General features: G+C 37.2%; 1 protein-coding gene and 2 long non-coding RNA genes across 3 annotated transcripts in view; all 3 read left to right on the top strand.

Moving 5' to 3' along the window:
• The window catches only part of LOC147838945 (uncharacterized), a 1,276,407-nt gene that overhangs the window by 679,431 nt on the left and 580,347 nt on the right, over positions 1-16,629 (top strand). The window lies entirely within an intron of this gene.
• The window catches only part of siah2l (seven in absentia homolog 2 (Drosophila)-like), a 61,056-nt gene that overhangs the window by 16,241 nt on the left and 28,186 nt on the right, over positions 1-16,629 (top strand).
• On the top strand, positions 1,347-7,992 carry LOC147838949 (uncharacterized). The gene is made up of 3 exons (XR_015520632.1): positions 1,347-1,695; positions 2,896-4,386; positions 4,557-7,992. It is a non-coding gene; the product is annotated as an uncharacterized LOC147838949 (long non-coding RNA).

Below are 16,629 nucleotides of genomic sequence, written 5' to 3'. Positions count from 1 at the left end.
TCAAGGATTTAGGTCAGTTAGCAAAAGTTTGATTTCCGACCTTTCGTTCACACGACGTCGGTGCTGCTGGTGCCCTGAAATGGGCTTTCACAGAGACGTTTCACGAACGGGTCACAGAGTGGAAACATTTCAAAACACCGCCTCTCGTGTAGTTGTGTAGATAGACAAAACGCTGCTATTTTGGAGTTAATCATGCCACACAATACCATGTGTCTAGAAGTCACTACACGTTTAGCTTTATTTTCATTAGGCTACATGTGTATGTAAATATACAGCGGAACAAAATGATTGTTTCTCAATATGTATTTTTAACTGATCTTTTGTGTTTATGTTCTCGTTTAATGTCATCATCACCCGCCAAAGTTCAGTTTCAAAACTCAAGAACGCAAGAACAAGGATTCATAACAGAACCCGGAGGCATTCTTCATAACAAGGATTCATCTAATGCAGACTTGAGCACCAAACTCACTCTAGAAGTCTCAGAAGTCATTGGGCTAAATAAAGGAGATGGGAAGCACAGCATTTTATATAGATTTATTACTAACTTATTTATACAACTCATTTATCTCAGGAGATTCCCTAAATGAGATGGTGAAAGTAAACATTCACTGGACGTAAAAGCAATTTTAAACCTACTGTATACATAATTAATATACTGGAGAGTTAATTTAACAATACTAACTATACATATGGTATACTAGAAATATTTAACTAAACATAACCGAAGACAGACTAAACAAGTACTTTTACATAGGACCGAACAATATTATGCAAGATATTTGGCAAAAGATGTACTTATGGTTGAAAAAGCAAGTAATGCACCATCATTTTTGGTACATTCACAAGTAAACAGTCGCCCCTTTCACTCATACAAGCCTTTGCCCCCTCAGAAATAATTTGTGCCACTCTAGTTTTCATAAAGGATTAGTTCACAAAACAAAATTCTTTCTGTCATTAATAACGCTCCTGTCATTCCAACATTCAACCATTTATATTTTATAATTTGAAATGGCAATTAAATTATGAAAATTGTGAAATTAAAGCTAGGCCTATAGTCCAGAGATCTGGTCCCCTCGTCAGGTCAGGGTGCGCCCGTATATAGTCTTTAAAGCGCGCACACGGCAGCGGAATGGCACTCTAAACTCACACGGGAGAAAACTGGACTAGTGGGTGTCATAACGACGAGCAGCCTAAGTCATTTCATGTTTTGGTTAACTATTTCTTTATATACAACTCTCTTGAGGTCTAAAGGGTAAAAACGCTGAAGAAACTAGCAGTTAAATAATTTTAGCGATAACTGCCAGTCATTTTCACATTAGTTTTTCAGTTAGGGGATACGTAGCCTAATACAAGTGTTTAGTGCACTGCAAAGTCCCACAGTAGTCTACACTATTAATAATGTTTTAATTTATTATATTCATTAGGGCTGTACAATTAATTGAAAATCCGATTTCGATTTTGGCTTCTAACGATTATGAAAAACCATTAATCGAGATGAACAATTATTCCATTACATATTATATTTACGCGAGCGCTTTAATGTTCAAATAGGTGTCAAAATGCGGTGTTTAGTAATTATTCATATTAACCCTTATTTGTGTAATAAACAAACGAGTTGGGGATCAAAAGAAACGTGAAAGTTAAACCATTAAAGTGACCGCGCACTATTCCTGCTGTTGCCTGTTTTGATCAGTAGTAATCAAATAACACAAGGAGAAAATCCCTCGCTTCTCTTGACTGAAGGGCTTTTGCAGCTTAAGTGTTTTTCTTACAGTGAAGATACTAAAAGGACAAATTATTTCATATTTTTATTCTATTGTATTTATTTCACTTTCCTTTGCAGGGAGGAAAATAACTGTATACAGTTGAAGTCAGAATTATTGGCTCTCCTGAATAATAGAAATATTTAACTAAACATAACCGAAGACAGACTAAACAAGTACTTTTACATAGGACCAAACAATATTATTCAAGCTATTTGGCATAAGATGTACTTATGGTTGAAAAAGCAAGTAATGCACCATCATTTTTGGTACATTCACAAGTAAACAGTCGCCCCTTTCACTCATACAAGCCTTTGCCCCCTCAGAAAGAATTTGTGCCACCCTAGTTTTCATAAAGGATTAGTTCACAAAACAAAATTCTTTCAGTCATTAATAACACTCCTGTCATTCCAACATTCAACCATTTATATTTTATAATTTGAAATAGCAATTAAATTATGAAAATTGTGAAATTAAAGCTAGGCCTATAGTCCAGAGATCTGGTCCCCGCGTCAGGTCAGGGTGCGCCCGTATATAGCCTTTAAAGCGCGCACACGGCAGCGGAATGGCACTCTAAACTCACACGGTAGAAAACTAGACTAGTTGGTCTCATAACGACAAGCAGCCTAAGTCATTTCATGTTTTTGTTAACTATTTCTTTATATACAACTCTCTTGAGGTCTAAAGGGTAAAAACGCTGAAGAAACTAGCAGTTAAATAATTTTAGCGGTAACTGCCAGTCATTTTCACATTAGTTTTTCAGTTAGGGGATACGTAGCCTAATACAAGTGTTTAGTGCACTGCAAAGTCCCACAGTAGTCTACACTATTAATAATGTTTTAATTTATTATATTCATTAGGGCTGTACAATTAATTGAAAATCCGATTTCGATTTTGGCTTCTAACGATTATGAAAAACCATTAATCGAGATGAACAATTATTCCATTACATATTATATTTACGCGAGCGCTTTAATGTTCAAATAGGTGTCAAAATGCGGTGTTTAGTAATTAATCATATTAACCCTTATTTGTGTAATAAACAAACGAGTTGGGGATCAAAAGAAACGTGAAAGTTAAACCATTAAAGTGACCGCGCACTATTCCTGCTGTTGCCTGTTTTGATCAGTAGTAATCAAATAACACAAGGAGAAAATCCCTCGCTGCTCTTGACTGAAGGGCTTTTGCAGCTTAAGTGTTTTTCTTACAGTGAAGATGCTAAAAGCACAAATTATTTCATATTTTTATTCTATTGTATTTATTTCTCTTTCCTTTGCAGGGAGGAAAATAACTGTATACAGTTGAAGTCAGAATTATTGGCTCTCCTGAATATTAGCAGCAACGCTTTTCCCCCTAAATTTCTTTTTAAAATTTTTTTTTGACACATTTCTAAACAATAGTTTTAATAACTCATTTCTAATAACTGATTTCTTTTATCGATGATATGACAGCACATAATATTTGACTAGATATTTTTCAAAATACAAGCATTCAGTTTCAAAGTGCGATTCAAAGGCTTAATTAGGGTAATTAGGCAAGTCATTGTATAACAGTAGTTTCTTCTACAGATAATCAAAAATATATATTGCCTAAAAGGGGCTAACAATATTGACCTTAAAATAGGTTTCAAAATATTTAAACCTGCTTTTATTCTAGCCGAAATAAAACAAATAAGACTTTCTCCAGAAGAAAAAATATTATAGAAAATACTGTTAAAATTTCCTGCTCTGTTAAACATCATTTGGGGGGAAAAAAAAAAAAATAATAATAATTTTGACTTCAACAGTAATCATTTTGAATAATCGTGATTACAATTATGACCAAAATAATCGTGATTATGATTTTTCCCAAATCGAGCAGCCCTAATATTCATTATTATCAATATAATTAAAATTAAGCTAAAATTGATCAAGCGCAGAACCCTTTTGAATGTTTGCTTTTATTTTGACATGGTAATTTATACCGCTATTTGCTCATGCACACCAGAAAATACATTGTAGGCCTATTTTAACAGCCAAAATACAGTAAGCATATCGATTTAGTTTTGACTTTTAGCTCATGGCCCTAAAAATGAAAATGTAACAAGTTATTAAAATAGGCTTAATAAATAAATAAATAAAATGACAAAAAGGCCTAAAAGTCTAATGGTTTATGATAGCGTTTTTACAAATGCCAACCGAACATATCACACAAAATAAAAAATAAAACAGTGAAAAAAAGTTATAGCCTATTGAGTTGCGTGTAATCCATGCCAAACTTTAACCGGTTTTTATGGTAATAACTGTGAATTTAGGTATCCCTTTAGATATTTTTCTAATGACTTAAAATGTAAGCAATTGACATATATTTTTTAAGTGACATTGGATTGCTACATTTAACTTTTTCCTAACACTGATATTAGTTGGGTAATGAAGCGTGATGACTTGGTTATGCTGATTTCACTATGTTTATTTACCAGTTAGTCTAGCTTGCATGTGTGGGCACATTTTGATGTCTTTACCTAAATCCTTAAACATTTTTATTATTTGAAATAAAACGAAAAGAAATATGGAGAGTAAGATATAATTTAAAGCACTTGTTTGGCACTGAAGCCAAGATCTGTCTGTGTTTATGTAAACCAGGGGTGGCCAATCCTGTTCCTGGAGATCTACCTTCCTGCAGATTTCTGTTGCAACCCTTATCAAACACACCTGTCTGTAATTATCAAGTGGATTTCAGGTCCTAACTAATTGGTTCAGGTGGGTTTGATCAGGGTAGGAGTTACTGTACAGGAAGGTAGATCTCCAGGAACAGGATTGAGCACCCCTGATGTAAACGGTATCGCCTTCATTGATAAAATCAGTAATGGCGAAACTGTGCATATTATTATTATTATTACTATAAAAAGTTAATTACTGCCTTAAGTCAATAACTTGGACAGTAATGCAAAGTAATAATAAATACGTGACTAAATAGCCTAAATAAAAGAAACAAGGGGGGCAAAATCTAGTACCCCCTATGGGATTAAAATGCCCCTCAGTTATGACTTCCTGGGGGCCTGGAATAACTGCTATTAATCAACATAAATGGAAATCACATCGACTGAAATGAGTCGCTGAAAACTCTGAATAAAGTAAAACTGTGGGAGTTGAGACATACTGTAACAACTAATTAAAGTAAACATTTAATTGTTTCAAATATTTTATTTATATGTATTGAAATATCAATGCTTTTGATTAAAAAAATTGGTCGGATGAACTTAAAAGAGCTAAAAGAGACAGAAATGAAATGGTGATTGTATCTGTGAAGGCAGAACGGATGAGCAAAGTGAAGTGTTGAGGTTAATTCAGAGTGCTTTTAAAGGCATCTGTTGTGTAGCGCGTGTTGACTTTACACTTAAAGGATCTCTGTAGGGAATATAGGGCAATAACTGTTTACTGACATTTCACGCACCATAATAAAAGTTCAGGCCTTCAGAGATGATTACAGTGGGCGATGCTGCCCTCAATGTTATCAAGTAAATATTGTTAGCTGTTGCTCTGGAGAGACAAATGATTGATTATGTGCTGCCCTTTTCTGTTTGCTTATGGGAAAGTGTGTTCTCTTCTTATCTTTATTAATGTGAGATGAGCTTTCACAGTATAAAGGTATTGATTATAATTGTGAAATTGTAATTAAAGCATAATTAAATATCATTATCACATTTATTAGATGTGTTGCAGTATACCTGTTATAGAATTTCAAATTTTGATACAATACCTGAAAATGAAGCCATTTTGATATGTCAAATCTGAAATCTGCCAAGTAAGAATTGTCCAACACAGGCTAATTGGAAATATGTACGTCATGCATACGTTTCACTGCAGTTTCTAGATAAAACGAATGCTACAAGGCTGTTTCATGACAACTTTTGGTTTATTTACGCTCCCATATTATCGACAGTTCTCTGCAAAACACCCAATGAAAATCACAATTTTAATGATGTTTATGATTTGTAATTATGTTTGCCTCAGTCAATATCCTTATGGACAACTTTTTCTGAATGTCAGTTTGTTGGGTAGCTCATTATGTGTAAAATCAAGATGAAACTGTGGTCGCTGTTTGCTTTTGAAAACATTATTGGTTGGGTTAGGGGTAGGGTCTAGATCAGTTAGGTGTCCCAGGAGATTAACTTTTCAGATAACGTTATCCTAAAGCTGCAGTCATTCTGGACTTTTCACCTTATAGACTTCCATTCATACGCACACGAATACGTCAGATGGGAAACGTAAGCTCGTGCGTCAAGTTTTGCAGTTCACTGTGCTGCAAAGTTCAAACTGTGAACTTGTGACGCGTGACTGCATGAGACCAATCGAAGATCAAAACATGACCTCTTTGGACAGAAATTTTAAATGTGGATTAATCGCTCGCTTTTTGTAAATGTCCAATCATCTTGTTCAATTTCGCAGCTCTTTACAACAAAATTTCACATGCTCAAACTCTAGTGTGACTGCGGCATAAGACAAGTAAAATATTTTAACAATAAACTAAAAATAATTGTTTAATTCATTTTAAAAATCTGTTTCCTAACAATTAATAGGTCTAGTATCTTTTTTCATTTACTTGAGTTAAACCCCTAGGAATGACTCAATTCTAAGGATTTTTCCATCTGACCTTGTCAAACTTTTCCTTGACCTGCCAAATTTGTCACTGCTCCAGCTGAAAAAAATGGAGTAAAATGTAGAAAAATTAAAAGCCTTCATTGTTTTGACCCATGTAATATTCTAATAAATAAGTCACCAATTTGAAATAGCAGTGAAATTATATGTAGTGACTGCCCTAATGTGGTATCTAACACTTGAGTTCCAGCTAAATTGTTTTGCTTCTCCTAAAAAAAAAAGAAGAAAAATGTCCATCACAGCAGCGATTACACATTAATAGAAATTAAGGAGCAGGTGTTGCTGTAATTTGCGTTTTCGTTAATTAGATGTTGTTGTTGTGAAATGATCTGCTCTAACTAGGAGCGTGTTACTTTCAGAAAACTGAATATTTGCCATAGGGCAATGCATCCATGAAAAAAATAGTTGTGTTATCATATTCCAGCTCAAACTCTCTTCCACAGCAGATTTACATTAATTTGCATTTTATTATGTGGAATTGTGAGATATTTCTTATATTGACAGTGGAATGAATTATATGCATTTATTCATTTTTGGAACTGTTTGTCATAATATAATGGAATATATGCATAAGTAACACAATTATGACTTGTATTTATTTAGACCAAAGCACTGCAGCAGTATTTTCTGGAAAAGGCAGAAAGAGTGCTCGGTTAGCTTTTTTTTCATATAATGCATGGTAATGAGGAAACTAATAGCAATTCTCACTGCTGCTTTTTGCTGATTTAGTGGATATTGCCGTCATACTGTCACTTGTAGGTTCAGATGCAGTGAAACATTCTTCAAAATATCTTTATTGTTCAACAGAACAAAGAAACTCAAAGATTTGGAACCATTGAATAGTGAGTAAATTTACATTATTGGGTGAACTATCCCTTTAAAGGTCCCATAAAATGAGTATCTGGATAAAAATAGACATAGCTTAATAAGGGTGTACTCACACTATGCTATGCGAACTGTGCCCAGGCCTGTTCCCGGATTGTTTGAGAAGTGTGAGGTGTGAGTGCTCTGAATTGGGCTCAGGCACAGTTCAGTTGGCCGGCCCTGGCCTGGTTGGAAGAGATGTACCAGAGCGCGGTTCACTTGGGCTTTGGCGCGGTATGCTTGTAGTGTGAGTGCAAAGCGCGCCTAAGCCCAAAACTGAAGACTAGACGTGACTTTTATGGGACTGTTTCATATGCGTTTATCATTCCTACTGGTAAATGACGCAAACTGTCATAGATTATTAAAGGGCCATGAAACTCTCTCAGTTCAGCAGTGTGTTTTCACACCTCTATTTTGGAAAAAGTCAGAAAAGTGGGCGTGTCCAGCTCTGTTTAAGGGGGAGTGTTGGAGAAAGAAAAGAGGCATGGTGTGGTAGTGTCTATTTGGGCGCGCTGAGTTTCAGAGTCAAAACACACACAGGGGAGAAAGTGATGGTTTTCACATGGACATCTGTAATCGAATTATTAAATGGTGGACTTTAACTGCAGTTTGGCTCTTTCATTCAGGGAATTCAGTCATGCCCCTTGCAACAGACGAGATATTTGATTCAAGGAACTGCTGTAAGCGTGTATTTTTCATGCAATGTTTGATACCGCACGGCGAATGAGAAAAAAAAAAAAAAACCTCAGCATCTCCCGGAAACACACGGCAGTTAGCGTCAGAAAGCCGCGTGTGTTATTCCGGTCACAAAATGTGGTGAAAATCCTACATGAGGTTAAAGTTTGGTTGTGGTGCTAGCATGTTTACACTCGGTGCAATAGTTAGTTTGATACGAACAAACAGAATACACAAAGAGCACTGGTCGCTCACTAACCAAATCTGTAGAGTCAGGACAATCACCAGCAACTAGAGCCGCGTCTTTATTAAGAGGAGACTACAAGCCAATCCGGATCTCAGCGTTTGCAGATGAGAACAGCTCTCAGGTAAACAATAATCCTCCTTAGACACGTAAGTTATTGTTGTCGCGCGTCGCGTACACTGTTAATCCACACGTGACTCCAGCTGAGCTCTCACAGAGAGAAAATGAAATAAAAAATTAACTGCAGCAAACTATAAAAGCAACACTTCACGCTTGTTTTGCCAGCAAGTGGCTCTGTCTCTGTCGTCTAAACACTGTGACAGTAATGAATATTAATGACGTTGCACAATAGAGCGCGCTGATTGGTTTGAACCAAGCCTTACTCATGCATTAATGCATCACACTGTAAGACGTAATAAGACACACTCTGGCACAGACGTCCAGTCTGCACGCTGGAATACACGCTATTATGTCATGGCCGTGACGCAGCTTCAAAAATTCGTTTCAAACCGGAAGTACGAATTTGCTTGAAATAATGCAAAAACAACCAATTTACACTTTTTAGTGTAATATATGTGTCCTAATAGTGTTTTTAGCAGTGTGGGACACATATACGCATATCAACAGCTCAAAAAATGTGTTTTGGTGTTTTGTGACCCTTTAAAAAGACGCAAACCCGTTACTGCACAACAGCTGCACCTTCATCAAACCTCCTAATTCCTGCAGCACGAGGACTTGTTTGTGAGCGTCAAAAGTGGCTGATCCGTTCGGCGTAATATTTAACTGCGTGACACTGCATCACAAAGGACTAAAACGATATTCCTAGAGTAATCTCCACTGTGCTGAGCGAGCATGCTTCTTGCTGAACAGCGCCTCATCGATGACGTAAGCGTGCTCAGTCGCGAATGCAATGTGAGTGCTGGCCATCGGGGGAGACGGGAGGGGGGACAAGCGTTCTTTGGCTTGATTCAAGGCAGCAGTACATACTGTGAGTACGCTACCCTAAGTGTTCAGTACATGGAAATGGCCGCCGTGTGATGATCATTGTTCTCTTGTTCTCATTTAAATCACGCAAGTGAAAAATATAGTGAAAACAGGCCAATTGAAAACATTGTTGCATTGCAAAATGGATCATTAAAGTGCAATCCCCCAGCGTTTAACCTTAAAGGGCCATGACTCTCCCCTCTTTCGGTTAAAGTCTACTTCAGAATTTTTTCAAAAGATGCATGATTAATGGGCGTGGAGCTCCGCGAGCATCGGGCAGGAGTGGGCGTAACCAGCAGGGGAGAAGGGGAGCGAATAACTGCTGTTGTCAGTTAGCTCACAAACTGAGACACAAAGAGGAGACGCATGAGTTTATAGTTTACAAAGTTAAAATGCAAAGAAATGAACAGTGATTTAATGCCTTGCTACATTTGTTATTTGTAATTTCATATACAGACAACAACAACTTATATCATTATAAAGATGTGTGTTCATGTAAACACTATAAATGAGGACTTCTCCCTCAATCCCTGTATCCAGCAGACTCAGTGCAGCAGGTCTCCTGACCCGTCTATTTAAACCATTAACCCTTCTGGTAATCTGGAGGATTTAGGCAAACACAGCAGCACAGCGATGTGTCTGAATGTGAATGAACTCCTGATGAAAGGCAGCGTCCGCCATTCTCTAATTCTCGGGCTGCTCTCCCGACAAAAATGCTTTCAGCACACACACAGCTTTGCTGTATGATCGGCCCTGACAAGATCGCGGGGGAAAGCATGCAACAAACCCCGTGGATGATGGAAACAAACGCATATGAGCCTTCATGAACGGCTAAATACTGTGCCGTGGTTTCCGTGTCTCTCAGCTCGGGCTTGACACTGGCAGGTCTGGCAGGTCTCATGAATAATTAAGCAGCCGGCTCTTCTCATAGGATACTCTGCTATGAATAATAATGAGAAACCGACGCGTCATCATTGCACTTGCAGTTCTGCGCTACGTCGCCGATTTTGATCCCGCCCCAAAAATCATTTTAAACCCGGAAGCTGAAATTAGCTGACAAAAGCTCAAAATTATCCAGTTTTCCCCACAATTAAAGCTGACAGGTGCTAACATTGTCTTAACTGATGCTCAACACACACACATCTGTTAATACAAAAAAAAAAGTTCTCCGTGGTGTCCTGAACCTTTAAAACTGTACATACCTTAGGAACGGTATAACAGAACATTTTAGTGGTTTAAAAACCTTGAAGCTTTCCAAACCACGTTAAACCTTGAAACCGGTTATTGTCCCATGCCTCTTTATCCTCTATAATCTTTATTTTAAACACTAAAAAAAAAAACTCTCAGAAAATCTAAAATCAGCAGTTCGTCTTTTGGCTGTATTCAGTAGCTAACAGATTTCACAGCTCGTCTGATTTATCCATTTTCCTCCTCCACTTCATTAGGAAGCCCAAAGTAATAGCACGTCCCCATAAGCACAGTGGTTACATTTCCTGTGCAGCTCTTTAATATAAGAACGGAATTGCTTTTCATCTCGTGCGGCGCAATATCATCCTCGGCTCCGTCTTTAAATTGGATTATCTGATGCAGAGGAATGCGGAGCACCCCTTCTGCTCTCTCTCTGGAAAACGGTATTGACCTTTGGTGCCGCGTCAGCAGCAGTTTGTATCATTGATGCGTCACTCCACGATTCTGCTGTGCGTTAATGATGGACGCAGCCATCCTTGACCACTTTCTCTCTGCTCGGCCTGTTTAATGATGCTACTTCTGCCTTGCGTTCGCTTCTGCCCCGTAGGGCTCAACCTTCACCAATCATGCCTCAGTGGCCACAAGGAAAGTGGCCCGTGGTGAAATCTGGACAGGGTAATGGGGTACAACGATCCACTGAAAACGCAATTAATCGTTTTAAAGTTAACTGGCTAATTAAGCCCATTGTGACTACTTTAATGAAAGCTTCAATGATAAAGAAGCATCTTTTTTACACTACACTATTTTTGCATTCTGTGTGTTTTTTTTGAGGGGAACAGAAGAATTGTTGCTGTGTAAATTAGTCATAACTTAAATCATTCTAATGGAATAGTTCACCCAAAAATATAAACTACCCCATAATTTACTCCTTCTCAAGCATCCTCTGTCAATATGACCTTTTCTATCAGACAAACGCATTTAAAGCTTTAAGTTTTAGCTGAGCTCTTCCATGCCGTAGGATAGTGGCTTTTATTTTCAAGCTTTTAAAAGTCATCAAACAAACAAATACGCCGCCGGGGGGTCAAAGCTAATGGTGTTTGGAACAAAAATATTTTAAGTAAACGGGTATAAACTGAAACGCTGCTTTGTTTACACTTTGCATGGCCGTATCAGAACCAGACATGAGCCAACGCAAGGCGACAACACAGTTGGGTTTTGTTAGTGCTAGTTATTTGGCGTCAGCTTCGTGTGTACCGGCCCTAAGATGCATTCGTAGTGGAAGCTCCGGGAATATTTACTTACCATGGGAACCACTTCACACACAGTTGAACGAGAGAAGACTATGCTAACCAAGAAAACTTATGCCTAGTTCAGACTGCGTGATTTTAGCCCTGATTTTGGCTCGCCGACAGGTTTTGAGAAATCGCCGACAAATGCCTGAAATCACAGGCAAATCGCTGCTCGTGCACGGGAGTGACAATCACACAGTATAAACTTTCAAAGACACGATCTGAGAGAATCGCCGATGAGTCGCCGATGCCTGCGAGATATTTGGCGTGCTAAATATTTGGAGCTGTCGGCGATTCAAATCATGCCGTGTGAATTGAGTTTTGACTGAAAATAACATCAGCGATCGCCTACAGCCAATGAGAGAGCAGCTTTCACTTGTGTGTGTGTGTGTGTGTGTGTGTGTGTATAGCTGCTGCAGGTCAGTGGGAGGCTGAGGGAGAAGTTAAAAGCGCTCTTTTTCGGTTTATTTGGACTCACGAAATGGAGGAAAAACTAGTGGAGGTTTGACAGGACTCAGGAGCAACCGTGTCTGTTTGACGGTTCATACAGAAAGAAATTAGTTTATTATCAACGTTGAGGAGAAATGGCTAATTCCCTTTAAACCCAGGTGAGCAAACAGCATGTTCTACCTCATTAAAGGCTTCTTTCTCATTATGTAGTTATGAGACGTAGTTTGGACGAAGTTATCGGCGATTCTTCCTATAGTAAAGTCATGCAATCTGAAAGTCCCTGTCCCCGATCCATCTTGCAGTGTAAACAAAGCAGCGACGAAACGCTAGCCCAGATAGTCATGCAGTGTGAAAACATCTGTGACACGACTACTTTGAAAATCATGCAGTCTGAACTCGGCATTGTTGGCTCGGCATTACTGTATAACATTTTATCATATATTATTAATGCATGTGTCTACTAGAGCTGCACGATTCTGGCTAAAATGAGAATCACAATTATAATTTTTTTTGCCTAAAATAAAGATCACTATTTTCTCACGATTCTGTAGATGTAAAATAAAGGTTAATATGAGTGGGCTATTATTATTGTTATTTTTAAACGTGGTAAAACAGCAATAGGCTTTGTGTATGTCTACTGTTGGTTAAAATGCTAAATTTTGTATACACTTGATAACAGACTTTAGATTTGTACTGGTCATTAATGCTGATTAGAGCTGCACAATTAATCGTTAAAAGATCGCAATCTCAATTCGACCCCCTAGACCAGTGGTTCTCAAACTGTGGTACGTGTACTATTAGTGGTACGCAGGCTTCCTTTTAGTGGTACGCGGAGAAATGAAATATGTCATGTACATGCTACAACCATTTCAAAATTCATCAAAAATGATGTATATAATATGCCATATATGACATATAGCCTATATTTCTGAGGTAATCTGACACTTTTTTTAACTGTGCAGAGTTATAGCTGCTTTACTGGGCCTACTACGCTACTGTATTTCAATACTGCTAATTTTGGTGGTACCTGGAGAGACAATTCTTTTCTGAGGTGGTACTTGATGAAAAAAGTTTGAGAACCACTGCCCTAGACGATCTTAATCCAGCATTTCTTCGATTCTGCCAATCATATTTTCAAGTTCAGGAGAGAAGAAAAGGCGGCTGCACGAGTCTTTTCATTGTTTCACACATGTTGCTCAGTGACATTGACACCTCCAAATAATGTTGAAAGAGTCACATACTGTATTCAAAAGGTATAATTCACCTAAAAATGTCATTTTTGTCTTAATATAATGTTGTTTTCGCGATCGGGAAATCACACGTGATGTGTGCTGCCGACCGTGAGCTGTTATCACAGAGAGGGCACGCACATGCTGTACTTAATGATAGACACGCGCGCGTCTACTTTAGTGAACAGAACCTGCATATATTGCGAGTAACAGGTAATACAGTTGTAAAAATTATTCAGTTTCTGGCACAGAGTGATCGTTTGGGAGCTGCGCGCGAAGTATGAACAGCACTTAGCAATCAGAATGAAACCGAAATTTTCGTGAATGCAGAAGACTGGGTTGGTATTTTTGCATTTTGGCGGGTTTTGGATACTTTTTGGGCTGGAATCAGTCAGCTACATCTGGCAACACGGTGTGCGCTTTCGGTTTCATTTTCACTGCTAAGAGCGGTTCACTTTCCGCGCGGCTCCCAAACGATCACTCTGTGCCACAAACTGAATGTTATTTACAACTTTAAACCTGATATGCAGTCTTTTCATGTTCTGTTCACTAAAGTAGACTTCATTCAGAGGGTGTATTTATAAGATATAAAGATATAAATATAAAGTGTGATTTTGCAGTCGCAAATACATTACATGAAGACAGAAATGACATTTTTGGGGTGGATTATATCCATTAAATACAGCATGTGACTCTTTCAACACCATTTGGAGGTGTCCACGTTGCTGAACAACAAATGTAAAACAATATGAAGACTTGTGCGACCACCATTTCTCTCCTTAACTTGAAAGTATGATTGACAGTATCGTAGAAATGCTGTATTAAGATCGTCTAGGGGGTCGAATCGAGATTGCGATCGTTTTACGATTAATTGTGCAGCTCTAGTGTCTACATTCGTGACCTTCTGTGACCTTCATAGGCATGGGACGATAACCATTTTCAAGGTAACCGCGGTTTGGAAAAGTCAAGGTTTAATACGGGCAAAATATTCTACCATACCGTTCCTAAGGTATATGTACGTTTTTTTATTTTTTATTTTTTTTATTTTATTTTTAATTATTTTAAATTGTAAAAAAATGTGTGCTTTAGAAACTAATAAAGACAGCAGAAGTCGATGATTTATTTTAATTATTAGGCCTGGCATGTTTACTGTTCCAAAATATTTTTAATGTCTCTCAAAATAAAATATACTGTGCTCAAAGGGAAAAAAGTTTTTCTTTTTTACCCAGACATTAAAAAAGGACATATTTTAGAGACATAATCACAGTACCGTCAAATCTCGAAACAGTGATATTTTTATCCAAGGTTATACTGTCAGAATTTTATACCGGGCCTTGCCTATATACAGCAGACCTGCATAACATGTATTCAGTTACTGCCTGAAGTCAATGAATTAGGATTATAATTTAAAAGATAAATACTTGTTACAAAAACGCATTGATCTGCTTCATAAAACCTGCATTAACCACTTTTTTTTTTGGTTTATGGGTTCATTTTACAATAGATTTATGTGCTAAAAGCCACCCTTAAAGCTTTTACAGTATGGAACAGCCAGGATAAAATATGAAACTCTTTGTCAGCCCAAAGAAAGTCATATACACAGAGGTGATGGCTTGAGGTTGAGTAAATTATGGGATAAATTTTATTTTGGTGTGAACTATTTTCTTAATTTTTTACAACAATGTTTTTTTTTTTTTTTGCCATTTAAAAAATGTGTGTAAAATGTTTAAATGTCTGAAAGTTAATATTTTATTCAACAGTTTGTCTTTTTTTTTTTTAAACAGAAGTACGGAAACGATATTTTACTAATGGTAAATTCAGAGAAACCAATAATACCTTTCATTATAATTAGACCAATGTTTAATTACTCTTAATAAATATTGTGTCTGAAATTATTTAACTTGTATAAAGTCATAAGATCAAGCTCATCATCAGCTTATGTTTGGAAAAACAGCATTAATGTGTCCACAAGGAAAATGGCCCATCATGGAATCCAGACTGGTTAATGGGGTTCAACGATCCACTGAAAAATCAATTAATTGTTTTAAAGTTAATGGGCTAATTGAGCTCTTTGTGACAACTTCAAAGAAAGCTTCAATGATAAAGAAGCATACTTTTAACCTTCTTAATGTAACGGTATTGCCATACTATTTTGTGTTACTTTGGAACAGAAGAATTGTTGTTGTGTAAAATAGTCATGACTTGAAGGAATAGTTCACCCAAAACTAAAAATTACCCAATAATTTACTCGCTCTCAAGCCATCCTCTGTCTATATGACCTTTTTTATCAGACGAACACAGTCGGAGTAGTTTTAAATTAATATCGTGGATAGTGGCTTTTACATTTAGCTTACATTGTACAACTGTTTCCTGAAGCTTGTTGTTCAAGGGTGTTTACCGTTATTTACACTTATGAACCGCATTATAGGACATTGATCTCTGCTCTCTCCAACAACTTTTCATGTCATGTTTATTGGAGTTTCTATTGTCGTCATGTTTACTAGATTGAAAGAATATATTTGTCATGTAAATATTGGCACAAAAAATGTGTAGTGATCTGCCAATACTTTTGTTTCCTGTTATTTTCTGAAATTATTTCAATATTTTTTATTTCCTTTAAAAAATATGCGAATAAAAATGGCGAAGAACGCAAAAAAGTCATACAGATTTAAAATCGTCAATTTTGTAAGCATTTCTGCCATTCGATAGTGTTTAATAGATATTTAAAGGTGCAGTAGGTGATCTTCCACAATGCTAACAGCTTAGCATAAATCTCTGAATTAAAGTCCCTCCTCTGCTGTCTAAAAAAAAGTAGTATTTACTTGTGTTTTGTTGTTAAACTAATTAAAATCTACATCATCGATGCTGTAAAAGGTCACTTATGAAACTGAAAATAGTCTTATCAATCTTTCATCGGAAGATTTTAGTGGCTGAACGACACTTCTGTGAAAATATAACCCGTTTGTAACAACATCTAACGTTACATCAGATTTGCGTGAAGCTAAAACATTACCTGTCTAAGAGAAATCCTTCTGCCATTGTGTCATCCTTTCTCCAGTGTGCAAAGGTAACTCCAATATTGATTCAGGTTTTAAAAAGGTTTTGATTCAGCAAGTTTTTACCGATCGTGCGCGTGCTCTCGTAAACGTGCGGCGGTCGGCAGAGCTGCGTAAAAAAGGCTGCGCAGTTGTTCAAATATGCATTCGCTGACAGACAGTTTCGGCTACTTATTGGAATTATGAGAGATGTCGGTCCGACTCTATTTAATTGGATGAAATTTTTTAGTCTTATGCCTTACCCAAAATA

The sequence above is a fragment of the Danio rerio genome, chromosome 21, assembly GCF_052040795.2.
Source record: "Danio rerio strain M-AB ecotype USA chromosome 21, GRCz13ab, whole genome shotgun sequence".
NCBI classification, from domain to species: Eukaryota; Metazoa; Chordata; class Actinopteri; order Cypriniformes; family Danionidae; genus Danio; species Danio rerio.
The sequence above is the reverse complement of the archived record's forward strand: the minus strand, read 5'-3'. Positions and strand labels throughout refer to the sequence as shown.